General features: G+C 39.9%; 1 protein-coding gene across 4 annotated transcripts in view; it reads right to left on the reverse strand.

The window, feature by feature from the left end:
* Positions 1-13,492, reverse strand: part of Pdgfd (platelet derived growth factor D) — a 263,659-nt gene that overhangs the window by 86,670 nt on the left and 163,497 nt on the right. The window lies entirely within an intron of this gene.

The raw sequence follows: 13,492 nt of genomic DNA on the forward strand, positions 1-13,492 counted from the left end.
ACACACTCACACACACACACAAACACACACACACACCACACAGACCCACACCCACACTGGGAAGGAGAGTTGAGCCTACCATTTCTACATGTCATAGGAAGCTTCTTGTTTCAGCGAAAATAAGTCATCCTGGTAATTTTCCAGACTGAGGACTGAGTTGAGTCTGAGGCATTTTGTGAGGATCCTAAGACATATTCATGTGACTTAAGCAGAAACCTTATTTGCTTAAATGTGCTTATTGAATGAGAGCTGAGAATCAGGTCTAAATCTCATTTGCATCTTGGAGACATGAAAGTGTATCTTTTGATCGGTCATAATGAAATTCATTTCTGTTATAAAAGTTGGCATTGAAGGAAATGTCCGCTGCTCACCTAGAGAGAACTGGATCACCTATGTGGTGGGCTCTTGATTATCCTTTAATCCAACCTCAGTGAATAAAAGAAAAGAAACAGCAAAAAATGTGAGATGTGAATATAGGGATCAGAAAGACCTATAGTAGGATGATGTATCCAAACAAGGGCAGACTGGGGCTTACAGGAACCTCTTGGAAGCAGATAAGAAGACGGAACTGAGTGAAAGGTGAGGGGTTTTGTGGAAGAATACACTGCCAGGTCTGTAAGCATGGTTTTCATTATTATAACCACATATTCTAATCTGAGTCCTTAACAGTGAAACAAGAGTTATTTAGTTCAAAGTTTTGAAAGTCCAAAAGTCTCAAACAGGGCAGCCCTGTTTATTAGGCTTCCAGCAAGGGCCCAAGGGCAGGTGACAAGACAGTGACAGTTTGTGTGAGGAGAAATCACACCTTGACACAGGAAGTGCAGAGGCTGGGGAACTATATCAGTTAACCCCCAGGTGACATAAGAAACTCACATTAGGCCCCAACTGTCAAAGGTCTGACTACACATTGTCACCCAAAAAACAAAGTGCCCAACACATGACCTCTTGTGCTGACACTCCAGCCGTAGCCAGTCCACAGCACCAGGTACGGCAATGCCAGTCCACAGCACCAGGTACGGCAATGCCAGACCACAGCACCAGGTGCAGCAACGCCATGAGCAGTTTTCCTTCACTTCTGTGAGTAACATCTACTAATTCCCCACTTCATTGGAGTGTAGCCTCTGAAGTGAGGCTGACTCATGAGAAAACCATTTCTTCCCTCAAGGACTTTGAAATCACTAAACTCATTTGAGTTCTCTGATAAATCTCCGCTCATATAACATTGAAGGTGGCAGACAACTGTACCTGGAAAGAAGTTGGGATGACTTCAAAATTCTTCACAGACCTCGAAAGAACAACACTCACCTTCATATGGAAAAGCAAAAATCCCAGAATAGCCAAAACAATCCTGTACAATAAAAGAACTTCTGGAGGCATCACCATCCCTGACTTCAAACTCTACTACAGAGCTACTGTAATTATCAGTTCTGTCTCTTTAAGAGACAAGTCATGCCAACTCCCTCCCCATCTGCTGAGGCAGGCAGATCTTCCTTCCTGCTTGCAGCCTGCAGCATGAGTCTCTTCCTTTTCCATCTTCCACTCTGAGAGGCAGCTTCTGCCTCTCCCCACTTCTCCCTTTCCCCCTTCTCTCTCTCTCTCTCTCTCTCTCTCTCTCTCTCTCTCTCTCTCTCTCTCTCTCTCCCCCTTTTTCTGCTCTTCTCCTTCTCCCTCTTCCCTTCCATAACCCACTATATAAATATCTAACTTCACTCTGCATGGTGTGCCTATCCATCTGTCTCTTAACCGCTGCCTGGGGCGAGCCACCTTCAGAGACCTGGAGGCATGGTGGCTTAGTCTTGTGCACTGTCCCTGCCTGAGACAGGCTGCTCTGTGGCCAGCTGCCTGCTCCACTTGGGGACCTATAGAGTTTCTGTCACTGAAGCCATTGGGGATCTGGGGATCTGCAGCATTTTTAATTAATCCATTACAGCTACAGTACTGAAAACAGCCTGATATTGGCATAAAAACAGACAGGAGGACCAATGGAACCAAATCGAAGACCCGGATATTAAGCCATACATCTTTAAACACCTGACTTTTGACAAAGAAGCAAAACATATCAAATGGAAAAAAGAAAGCATATTTAACAAATGGTGCTGGCATAACTGGATATCTACATGCAGAAGAATAAAAATAGATCCATATCTATCACCATACACAAAACTCAAGTCCAAAGGGATCAAAGACCTCAATATAAAGCTAGCCACACTGAACCTCATAGAAGAGAAAGTGGGAAGTACACTAGAACACATTGTCACAGGAGACCACTTCCTAAATATAACACCAGAAGTACAGACACTGAGAGTAACAATTAATAAATGGGACCTCCTGAAACTAAAAAGCTTCTGTAAAGCAAAGGACATAATCAAGAAGACAAAACAGCAGCCTACAGAATGGGAAAAGATCTTCACTAACCCCACATCAGACAGAGGTCTGATCTCCAAATATACAAAGAACTCAAGAAATTGGTCATCAAAAGAATACATAATCCAATTTAAAAAAATGGAGCACAGACCTAAACAGAGAACCCTCAACAGATGAGTCTAAAATGGCAGAAAGACACTTAAGGAAATGTTCAACATCCTTAGTCATCAGAGAAATGCAAATCAAAATAACTCTGAGATTTCATCTTACACCTGTAAGAATGGCGAAGATCAAAAACACTTATGACAACTTATGCTGGAGAGGTTGTGGAGTAAAGGGAACACTTTTGCATTGCTGGTGGGAATGCAAGCTGGTACAGCACCTTTGGATGTCAGTGTGGTGATTTCTCAGAAGATTAGGAAACAACCTTCCTTAAGACCCAGGAATACCACTTTTGGGTCTATACCCAAAGGATGCTCAATTGTGCCACAAGGACATGTGCTCAACTATGTTCATAGCAGCATTGTTTGTCATAGCCAGAACCTGGAAACAACCTAAATGCCCCTTGATATATACAGATCTAATCTACATGGGAAATAGAAAAAGACAAGATTTATGAATAAATTGGGAGCATGGGAGCTTGGGGACCTTGGGAGAGGGTTGAAGGGGAGGGGAGAGAAAGGGAGGGGAGCAGAGCTCAATAAAAATTAAAAAAAAAGTTTCTGTACATAACATAAAAAGAAGAAGGTGGGATGAAAAAATTTCCATGTCAAAAGACTTGGAATCTTGCATGGTAGGTTAGTTCCCAGAGAAGGCCAAGAAGTTGCACTTGGTGTCTGAGATCTGTACACAACGTACAGGTGAGAGGAGTCAGAGGCAGCTTCCTTTAGGTGATCCATCTCACCAGAGACTGAAACTTGAGAGGGATTTGGGAACTTTGTCCTCAAAGAAGACAATAATTAAGGGATGAGTTAGAGGAACAGTGTGAAATCCAGAATGGCTTTTTAAAATTTCAGAACTAGAAATAGTTTCAGGATTTATTAGCCCAATTTCATTGTTAAAAATTTACAAAATATCAGTGGGTCATATATAACTGAGGGAGACATGTGGCAGGCTCTGGGATGTAGCTGCCTTTGAGAAGCAGGAGAACGGGGTGGGGTAGAAAGATGGACACAAGAACAGAAAGAGGAGTGAGGAGTGTGCATCTCTGAAGTCTTCTTCCAGAGGATGGCAGGACTTAATGAATTCCATGATTCCAATTTGTTTTCTTATATAGACACTTATGCATTTTATTGGTTAGGGAGATGGCTCAGAGGATAAATCGTCTACCTGTCATACATACACTGGGATCTGGGTTTGAATTGTTAGAATTGACACAATACTGTTAGGGTTCACTAGAAATCCCATAAAAAACCCCAGTCACTTATGCAGTCAGTACGAGTGTTTTATCAATAAACAGCTGCCAACAAGTTGGGGTGCTAAATGGCGACCTTGAGAGACTTGCAGGCCCCCTTTTAAGCCCGGTTAGGGGAATTCCTGGGAGGAGAGATTAGTCTGGTGCTGACTGGTGGGTGGCTCTCTTGGTTAGTGACTTTCCATTGTCAGGGTATGGAAAGCTATCTTTGACTTTCAGGAGACAGTGGTCAACTGCTGGGCTAGCAGGAGGCTAAGGGGGCATCTGTTGATTGACTGCCTCTGAGTTGAGGTTTCCCCTGAGACCTCTTGCTCAGCTCTGGCTGGTGAGGGCTACTAGCGGAGACTGTCTTGGCCCTTCTGGCTCCCCTGGCCCTCTCCTTACCAAGCCTAGAGATGTGCATGTCTAATCCCAGAGCTTCAAATGGAGAGATGGGGGGAGGAGGCTGGAGAATCCCTGGCATTCATCACTAAGAAACTGTCTCCACCACAGAGTGTGAAAACTGACAACTGAGGCTGTCCTCAGATTTCCACAAGCACACACGGGAACACATGGGCACACACACACACACACACGAGGGAGAGAGAATATGTATGAGGCCTTTTCAAAGTATAAAAGGGCTTTCATGCATAAGCTCCTAGACAAATGTGACGCGAAGAATTCCCAGGTTGTTCACTGTGTGAGCTACATAATTCCAGTCAGAGACTGTAAAAGGAACAATTGATAAAAGAATTTATTTCATCTTCTATTAGTCACACAAATAAGAGACATTTAAGAAAAGCTAGTTTCTGTGTTAAGTTGCCATCATTTATAAGTCGGATGTTGAAAATGAGTTTATATAAGGAAACAGCGTCCCTTATGAGAACAAGATACCAAGGCTCTGAAGTTTTAGACCTGAAAGATGAATCTTGGCATAAGGGGGAGATATAACTTCTCAATACATCCTGTGTGATCGTTGTTCATCTCCTCCACTAAGCCACCCCATCAAGTCCAAAATACTAGGCAAGACTCCTACTTGAATATTCATGTTCCGGTGGCAGCCAGCAGGGTGCTGTAATTGCATCAAATCCTTGCAGTCTTCCACTCAAGATACTCAGTGCAGCTTGCCTGCTTTTGCAGGAAGTACCTGTGCCTTCTGCCTGTATGACGTCATTGCTTTGTCCTCTCTGACTTGCTGTTTGGCTTTTCTCAATTATGTCAACAATGGCTTTTTAGGGTCCTTTAGAGAGCTTTGAGGTTGAGCTTCTTTCTCCTTAATTGGATGCTGTTTTCTCTGCCTGGCGGTACCTCCCTCAGATGTTGCTGGTGCTGGCTCCTCAGCAGTTAGTTGTCTGCTGAAATATCAGACCTTTAGAGAATACCCTTGGGCTCCTTAAACACATCTTCACTCCAGGTCACTCGTGCTCTGCCCTGTCAACCCATTAAATTTTGTTGAGGTTGTAAGGAATGTCTGGAATGATTAATCTCTTATTTCTTTGCTGATGACTTTATTAACTAGAATGGAGAGACCATAGTCTTTTATTTTATACTCAACCTCAAGGGCTTTGGTGTGTTTTCACATTGAACTCCTGTTTTCCTGGCTTCTAGATGAGCAGCAGAAAACAGGCAACTTGCTCTCTGACAGGTAGGAGCATGGATTCTATGATTTAAACAACATCATGATAGTTTAAGATATAACACACTGCTTTTTATGAGTGTTCTTACCAGAGCAGTGTTCTCAGTGTCACCTGAAGTGATACTGATATAGAACAAACACTGAGCAAGCATTTGAAATGTATCAAAACACCCTAGTGTCTTAAAAAAATACACTTCTGCTCTTTGTTAAAACACACTGATGCAAACACTTTAACAGCCATGTCCTATCCCGGGCAGAGATAACCATTTCCTAACTCCTGGGATCTGGTGTATATTGAGATCTGTTTCCTTATCTTCTGTTCTGAGCTGTAGTAGTCATCACAGAATGGGAGAAGCCCATGGCTTGGTCACTTTGTTCCTCCAATCTGTTCAGGGGATTGCCACATGGGTGTGATGGGAACCTTACTGTAGGGAGAAAATGACTTTTCTTGAGATGAAAAACTCGAGCTCAGAGAGCTGAATGTGACACACATCATTCCTCCCCATCAAGCGTCAGAGTTAGACCCCAAGAAACTACAGTGTTATCTGTAGTCATCTGCTCTTTTCAGCTCAAATTACATTATAAATCATTCTATAATCACAGGCATTGCTATCTGCATTGCTTTCATAAAGTAAGAATAATTCATTTCATTTAATATAGTATTTTTCTTAGCTCATTCCTTCATGTTTAAAAGTTTATTATATTTTGTTAATAAAGCACATTGTTGGCATATTCTCTCATCCCCTGCCTTTCACTCTTTGGGTTAATTTAAAAAGCAAACATGATACTCTGCTACTCAGTTTTAAATAGCACAGTAAATAGAATTTGATTTATATGAGGAAAGAATTGTGGAGATACATAGAACTGAAATCTTAAATACAGATAAGTATTTTATATCAGTGCAGTAAAGAAGCAATATTTCATTTGAAATTTTACTTATATTTATTGCTTTCTTTGTGTGCATGTATATTTGTGCATGTGAGTGCATGTTTGTGCATGTATGTGTGTGTGTTTGCGTGTTTATGCATGTTTGTGCATATGCATATACCCTCATCTATGTGTGGAGGTCAGAACCAGTGCTCTCCTTTCACCATAGACTTCAGGGATGGGAGTCAGGTTATCAGACTTAGTAAAAGGCATCTTCTCAACCAGTCCTAGAAGCAAAATTTCAAACACAAAAGTCAAACTTGAAAAACATAAAACATACACACTGTATCTGTAGAAGATCTGTAAATCCAAAAGGTATCAAAACAAAATTACAAGCATAAGGGTAAATGGATAAGTACAAATAATTAATGTCTATAAAATTAAAATGAAATCATAGATCCAAAGACAATAGATGGTCAGTTTTGATATCATGTACTTATGATAGAAAAATGTAGAGGTGTCTGACTGAGAAGACCAAAAATACACATTTACAATGGCATTGATATTAGTTAACCATGAATGGTAGATGGTCTGCTTTCTTTTATGTCACAAAATTTCATAACATTTCATCACAAACATCTGGTTTTAATAACAAAATGATATTTTTTCAGACAAGGTTTGTGTGTGTGTGTGTGTGTGTGTGTGTGTGTGTGTGTGTGTAGCACCGGCTGTCCTGGAACTAGTTTTGTAGGTCAGAGTGGTCTTGTCAAAATGATAAAACTTTAATATAGCAATGTAAGAGAAAAATATTGATTAGAAGATGCCTGATTATTCATCCTTTAAGTCTTATCTGCTGTTAAATTATATCCTTCAAGTTTTCATTCCTGGTTTCCCTGTTGGAAGATAATAACCTTTTAGTAAATTACTAAATAGAGTATTGTTGTTTTAATTAGGCACAGATGTGTACATTTGTTTATGCTGTGGAATATTACTTTAACTGTGTAGGTGTGTGTTATGTTTTTTATGTTGTATTTGTTTAACGATGTAAGACCGTGTCTTTAATTATGTAAAGATGTGTTGCATTTGTTTCACCTTACCTGTCTAAGGAGTCTGATTGATCTAATAAAGAGTGGAACAGCCAATATCTAGGCAGGAAAAGGATAGGTGGAGCAGGGAGGGAGAGGGAATAAATAGGAGGAGAAATCTAGGCTAGGAAGAATGAGAGAGGAAGAAGAGAAAAGAGAATGAGGGAGACACCCTCGGTCAGTCAGCCAGCTGTCAGCCAGGAGATACAAGAATATACAGATGAAAAGAAAATTAACAAAAAAAAAAAAGAAAGAAGAAGGTCCGAGGTAAAAAGTAGGTAAAAAGAAAAAAGTTAATTCAAAGTAAGAGAGATAGTCAGAAACAAGCCTAAGCTAGGTTAAGCATTCAAAACTAATAAATCTCATGTCATGATTTGGGAGGTGGCCTGAAAGAGAAAGCCTGGTACAGGATATTATGCAAAGAAGAGTTCTAGAATGCACCGCAATGACCTCTAATGCAAGACAAACGGTGTCTTGAGAATCAGCTATACATCATCATCAATTTAGGGCCTTTCCAGGTGTATGTACACACACTCGTGAGCACCCCTCCCCTTTACACAGAAGAGAAAAGTAAAGAACAGTCATAAAACAAGCAATTAGCCATTAAATTAGGGCTAGACAGCTATTGACTAGTTAGGCTCTGAAAACAATTTACCTGCAGATTTAAAGCAAATCAAGCATGATAACACAAGTTGTCAAGAGCTATCTTTGCTACTAAAGAAAAAGGAACAATGGGGGATTTCCATTTATGGAAGGGATTCTTGAGATAACTTAACCTTTGATATTTGTTCCTTTGCATTCATCTGAGAAAGAAAGCAGAAGGCTTCTAAGTGAACAAATGCTCCACTCACTCAGCAGAGTGAGCTTGTCACACATTCAATTACAGAGTATTGTGTTGATATCTTGTTTGTACAAATGAAGATCAGGGGATAGGGTTGCCACTAGCTAACCATAGAGGTCTGGAGGTCTGTGCAGACAGACAGGAAGTGATATGGCTGGGCAGAGAGAGGAAGTGCTAAGGCAGGAGGAGAAAGGAACTCACTCTGTTTTTGGCAGGGAAGTTGAGAGGTAAGGTGGCTGTGGTTTTGCTCCTTCATCACTCTGACTCCCAGCATTTTTCCCAGTACCTGACTCATTAGAACTCATGCTACTGAGCACCTTCAAGGAATGTCCAAAATGGATTCTTCTCCTACCCCTTTAGAGCAGAGCTGGGGACTTCTGTTTTGAAGACAGCTTTTGCCATGCCTATATTCCAAATCTAGAGTGTTCAGCTGGTCCCATCTCACTCAGAATAGTTGGCCATTTTCATCCTAAGTTGGGTGTGAGCACATGAGCCATTGACTACACATTGCTAGACGAATAAATTCACTACCGCCACACAACATATGCAGTTACTTATATTTTCTCAAAGCTTGTAACTAAAACAACCTTTAACTTAAGGAAAACTTCCATTAGGAAAGTTTCAGAAGACATTTCATAGAATAGTTTTCATCATCTTGAATACTTTTCTTTCGTTTACTCTTTTATGCTTACCCTGCAGAGGAAGAAAATAAATATCTTTGCTCATCAACGTTTTGCTTCTTGATTGAGTTATTGCTTTGAAGTATTTCCTCTGCAATTAGAAATATACACCAAAGGGTTGTTGGAATCCATGAGCCAACAACTAACAAATAGACTCTCAACATTATCCCTCCAATGAATTCCCTGCCCACTCACAGCACTGTGTGCTCTTCTCATGACCTACTGCGGGAAAGTCAAATATTTTTAAACCTGGAAGGCAGAGGAATAAGATCACTCCACAGGGGAGATTTTTTTTTTTATAACAAAGCCTTTTGATCCTACAGCACTTGAGTTTCTGTCAGGAAGCCAAAATTCTACATGCAGAACTGATAATACAGCAGCGTCTGCAGGGGTGGATAAAGCAAATGCTAAGCTCACAGAAACAACAAGCTCTGATCCAACAAGCATCCTTTGTTGGAGCATACTTTGACTAATCATCAATGAATCACTTATAAAGATAATATGAGAAGGAAGGGCAGTTGTTACTGGCAAGTATTTTTTTAAAAAGATTTGTTTATTTTCATTTATGTATGTGTGTATGTGACCATGTGGACAAGTACCCTCAGAGACCAGAAGAGGCTGTCTGATGACCTGGAGCTCAAGTTACAAATGGTTGTAAGTTACCTGACAGGGGTGTGGTAACTAAACTCAGGTCCTCTGCAAGAGTACCAACCACTCTAAACTGTTGATTCATCTTTCCATCCCTGAGTCAAAGACATTTAATATAGAGCATACCAAAAGTTGAGAATAATTATTAATAAAAATTAAAGACTGTTATTTAAAGGCAGAAAATCTTAATTTACCTCTGGAATTTAATAAAATATGATACTTAAGAGTTCTAAGAAACATGTAGTCAGTAAGTTGGAGGAAGCTATGAGACAATACATGAGATCTGAGATGTCCAGGTGAGCTTGCAGACACAAGGTAAATTATTTACCCAAATCAGAAACAAACAAACAAAAAATCTGCAGTTACTCATTTTGTACCATGAGCTGAAATGATACTGGAATATTAGAGGTAGACTATAGGGATATTTTATTTGTATTTTAACAAATATAGCTTGCCTGAAGATCGGAGAGTAAAACAGCCACACTGGTCAGCCTTCAGGCCAGGCAGTGACAACATACACTTTTAATCCCAGTAGCCACACTAATATACCATAGAAATCGGGCAGTGCATGCCTTTAACTCCAGTTCTAGAGAGGAATATAAACTGGGAGGAGAAAGCTGACAGACACAGTCTCATTCTGAGATTCCTGGAGGCAGGATCACCATTTCAGATTGAGGTAGAGGTAAGAGCCAGTGGCTGGCTGCTTTGCTTTTCTGACCTTCAGGTTGACCCCTAATTTCTGTCTTTGGGCTCTTTATTAATCATGCGCCAGTAGACTGTAAGAAAAGTTCACTAATGCATGCACTTTTGAAATGACAGAAATTTAAAGGGGTTATGCAGAAAACTGCAAAACATAAAAATACGACTTTGGTAATTGTTTCTGGCATGTCTTTTTTCTTTTCTCCCCCAAACAAATGACCAGAGAAAATTTAGTTCACACCAAGCAAATTCTATTAGAGATCTCTCTATGATGTGTTGCTGAGAAGCTAGTGAAAATGAAAATTTGTGAACAATTCTTTTCTATTAAGATAAACCACTGGAAAGCCACAAAAATGGTGCAGTTCTTAAGAGCACTGGTTGTTCTTCTAGAGGATCTAGGTTGGATTCCTAGTACCATCATGGCAGTTCACAACTGTCTGTAACTCATTTTGCAGGGATCTGACACTCTTGACTGGCTTCTGGGCACCAGGTATGCAAGTGTTATACAGACATACATGAAGAAAAACACTTATACACATGAAATAAAAATTAAAAAAAAAACTTTGGGTAATTGTAATCAAGCAACTGAAAGAATTGTATGTTAAAATTTTCAAGTTGTTGAAGAAAGAAATTGAGGAAAATATTAAAAGATAGAAAGATCTCCCATTTTCATGGATCAGTATGATTAACATATGAAAAATGACAATCCTACCAAAAGAAATCTACAGATTCAATGCAATCCTCATCAAAATTCCAGCACAATTCTTCACAGATCTTGAAAGGACAATTCTCAGCTTCATATGGAAACACATACATACATACACACATACATGCATGCACATATACATGCACAAACAAGAACAGAAAGCTAAAACAATTATGACTAATAAAGGAACCGCTGGAGGAGTCACCATCACCAATTTTAAGTTGTACTACAGTTATTAAGTTGTAATAAAAACAACATGATATTGATATATACACAGAAATGTTTATCAATAGAATTGAAATAAAAGCCCAGACATAAATCCACAAACCTCTGGATACCTGATTTTTGAAAAAGTCAGAAATACACAGTGGAAAAAAGACAGAATCTCCAACAAATGTTGTTGGTCAAAATGGATGTCTGAATATAGAAAAATGTAAATGGATCCAAACTTATCTCCCTAACTAAACTCAACTTCCAATGAATCAAAGACCTCAACAGAAAACCAGATATACTGAATCTAATGGAAGAGAAAGTGAGGAATAGCCTGATACAGGAGAAGAATTTTTGAACAGAATACAGATAGTGCAGGCACTAAGATCAACAATTGATAAATGGGACCTCATTAAACTGAAAAGCTTCAGTAAATCCAATGGTACAACATGGCTACCTATATAATGAGAAAAGATTTCTACCAATTCCACATCTGACAGAGGACTAATATCTAAAATATATAACGATCTCAAGAAACGAGCTATGCAAACAAAAAAATCCAATCAGAAATGGGAGTACAAATCTAAACAGAGAATTCTCAATAGAGAAATCTCAAATGGTTGAGAAATTCTTAATGAAATGTGCAAAGTCCTTAGCCATTGGGGAAATACAAATTGAAAACTACTTTGAGATTCCATTTTCCTCCCGTCGGAATGGCTAAGTTCAATAACATAACTGACAACTCATTCTGGCAAGGATGTGGAATAAAGGGAATGCTCATTCATTGCTGGTGGGAATGCAAACTTGTATAGCCACTGTGGAATTCAGTGTGGCAATTCTTCAGAAAGATGGGAATTGATCTACCTCAAGATACATCTATACCACTCTTGGGCACATATCCAAAAGACCCTTCATTCTACCACAAGGACATTTGCTCAAATGTGTTCTTTGTTGCTATATTCACAAAAGCCAGGAATTAGGATTAACTTCAGTGTCCTTCAACAGAAGAGTGGATAAAGAAAAATGTGGTATGTTTACACAATGAGGTATTACTAAAGTGTTAAAAATTAGAAGAAATGTGTAGGCAAATGGGTGGAACTAGAAAAAAATCATCTTGAGTGAAATAGCCCAGACCCAGAAAGACACATATGGTATGTGTTCACTCATAAGTGGACAGCTGTTAAGTAAATGATAACTAAGCTACATTCTGCAGATCCAGAGAGGTTAGCTATAGAAGAAGGGACTAGGGGTACATTTGGATCTCCCTGGGATAAGGAAATAGAATAGATCTTAAGGGTCGACTTAGGGTGGGATGGGGACAGGAATGGGAGTATCAGGAGGGGAGATGATGGGAGGTATTGAGGAAGGGAATGCAAGGAAAGACAGCTAGAATTGAGGGACATTTGATGGGAGGTATGGAAACCTAGTACAGTGGAAACCTCCTAAAATATATAAAGGCAATTATAAGCAAGTCTTCAAATAAATGGGGGAGAAAGAGTCCCATCTGGCCATCTTTTGTTATCAAACAAAGCTTACAGTGCCATGACTGGATTGCATCCTATTGAGCTGTTGGCCAAAGGGGTCCCATGGGAAACAACACATGCTCTTGCTAAGAATATAGGTTGTTCTCCATCTACTGACAACAAGGCCCCATTGTTGAAGACAACACCCACACAACTCATTGAACAGGAGAGGTCAGGCTGGTGCCTACAGGGAATCTTCACCCCCTTGTTCTTGTGCCTTTGGTACAGAAAGTGCTCTGCAGGCTAACAAAAGTAAAACATAAACACCAACCCAGCCATAAAACCTTCAATCTACAATGCTGTCCTGCCTACAAAATAGCTGGGGAAATGTTGGCACAAAGCTTATAGAAGCAACCAAATGACATCTGATTTGATTTAAGACCCACTGAAGTAAATGGATACCATGCCAGACATTGCTTGGGTTACCAAGAACTAGAGACTGTATAGCCCCTGAGATCCAGGGAAAAGTTAAATGCTACTGCTCTTAACAAAAAGTCGTGATAATGACTCCTAATGATATTCTGCAATCTCATAGATCCATGCCTTATTTAGCCATTATCTGAGAAGGTTTCTCCTGCAGCATATGGGAAAAATAGTGACCCACAGCCACGCATTACAGAGAGAGAGAGAGAGAGAGAGAGAGAGAGAGAGAGAGAGAGAGAGAGAGAGAGAGAGAGAGAGAGTGACCTTGGAACACAAAGCTCCATCAAATTTCTCCTGTCAAAGCTCAAGGAAGCCCATGGAATAGGAAAAAGAAAGAGTGTAAAAGCCAGAGGGGATGGAGTACACCAGAAAAACAAAGCCTTCTAAATCAGCTCATCAAAATTCACAGAGATGGAA

This window comes from Microtus pennsylvanicus, chromosome 3, assembly GCF_037038515.1.
Source record: "Microtus pennsylvanicus isolate mMicPen1 chromosome 3, mMicPen1.hap1, whole genome shotgun sequence".
NCBI classification, from domain to species: Eukaryota; Metazoa; Chordata; class Mammalia; order Rodentia; family Cricetidae; genus Microtus; species Microtus pennsylvanicus.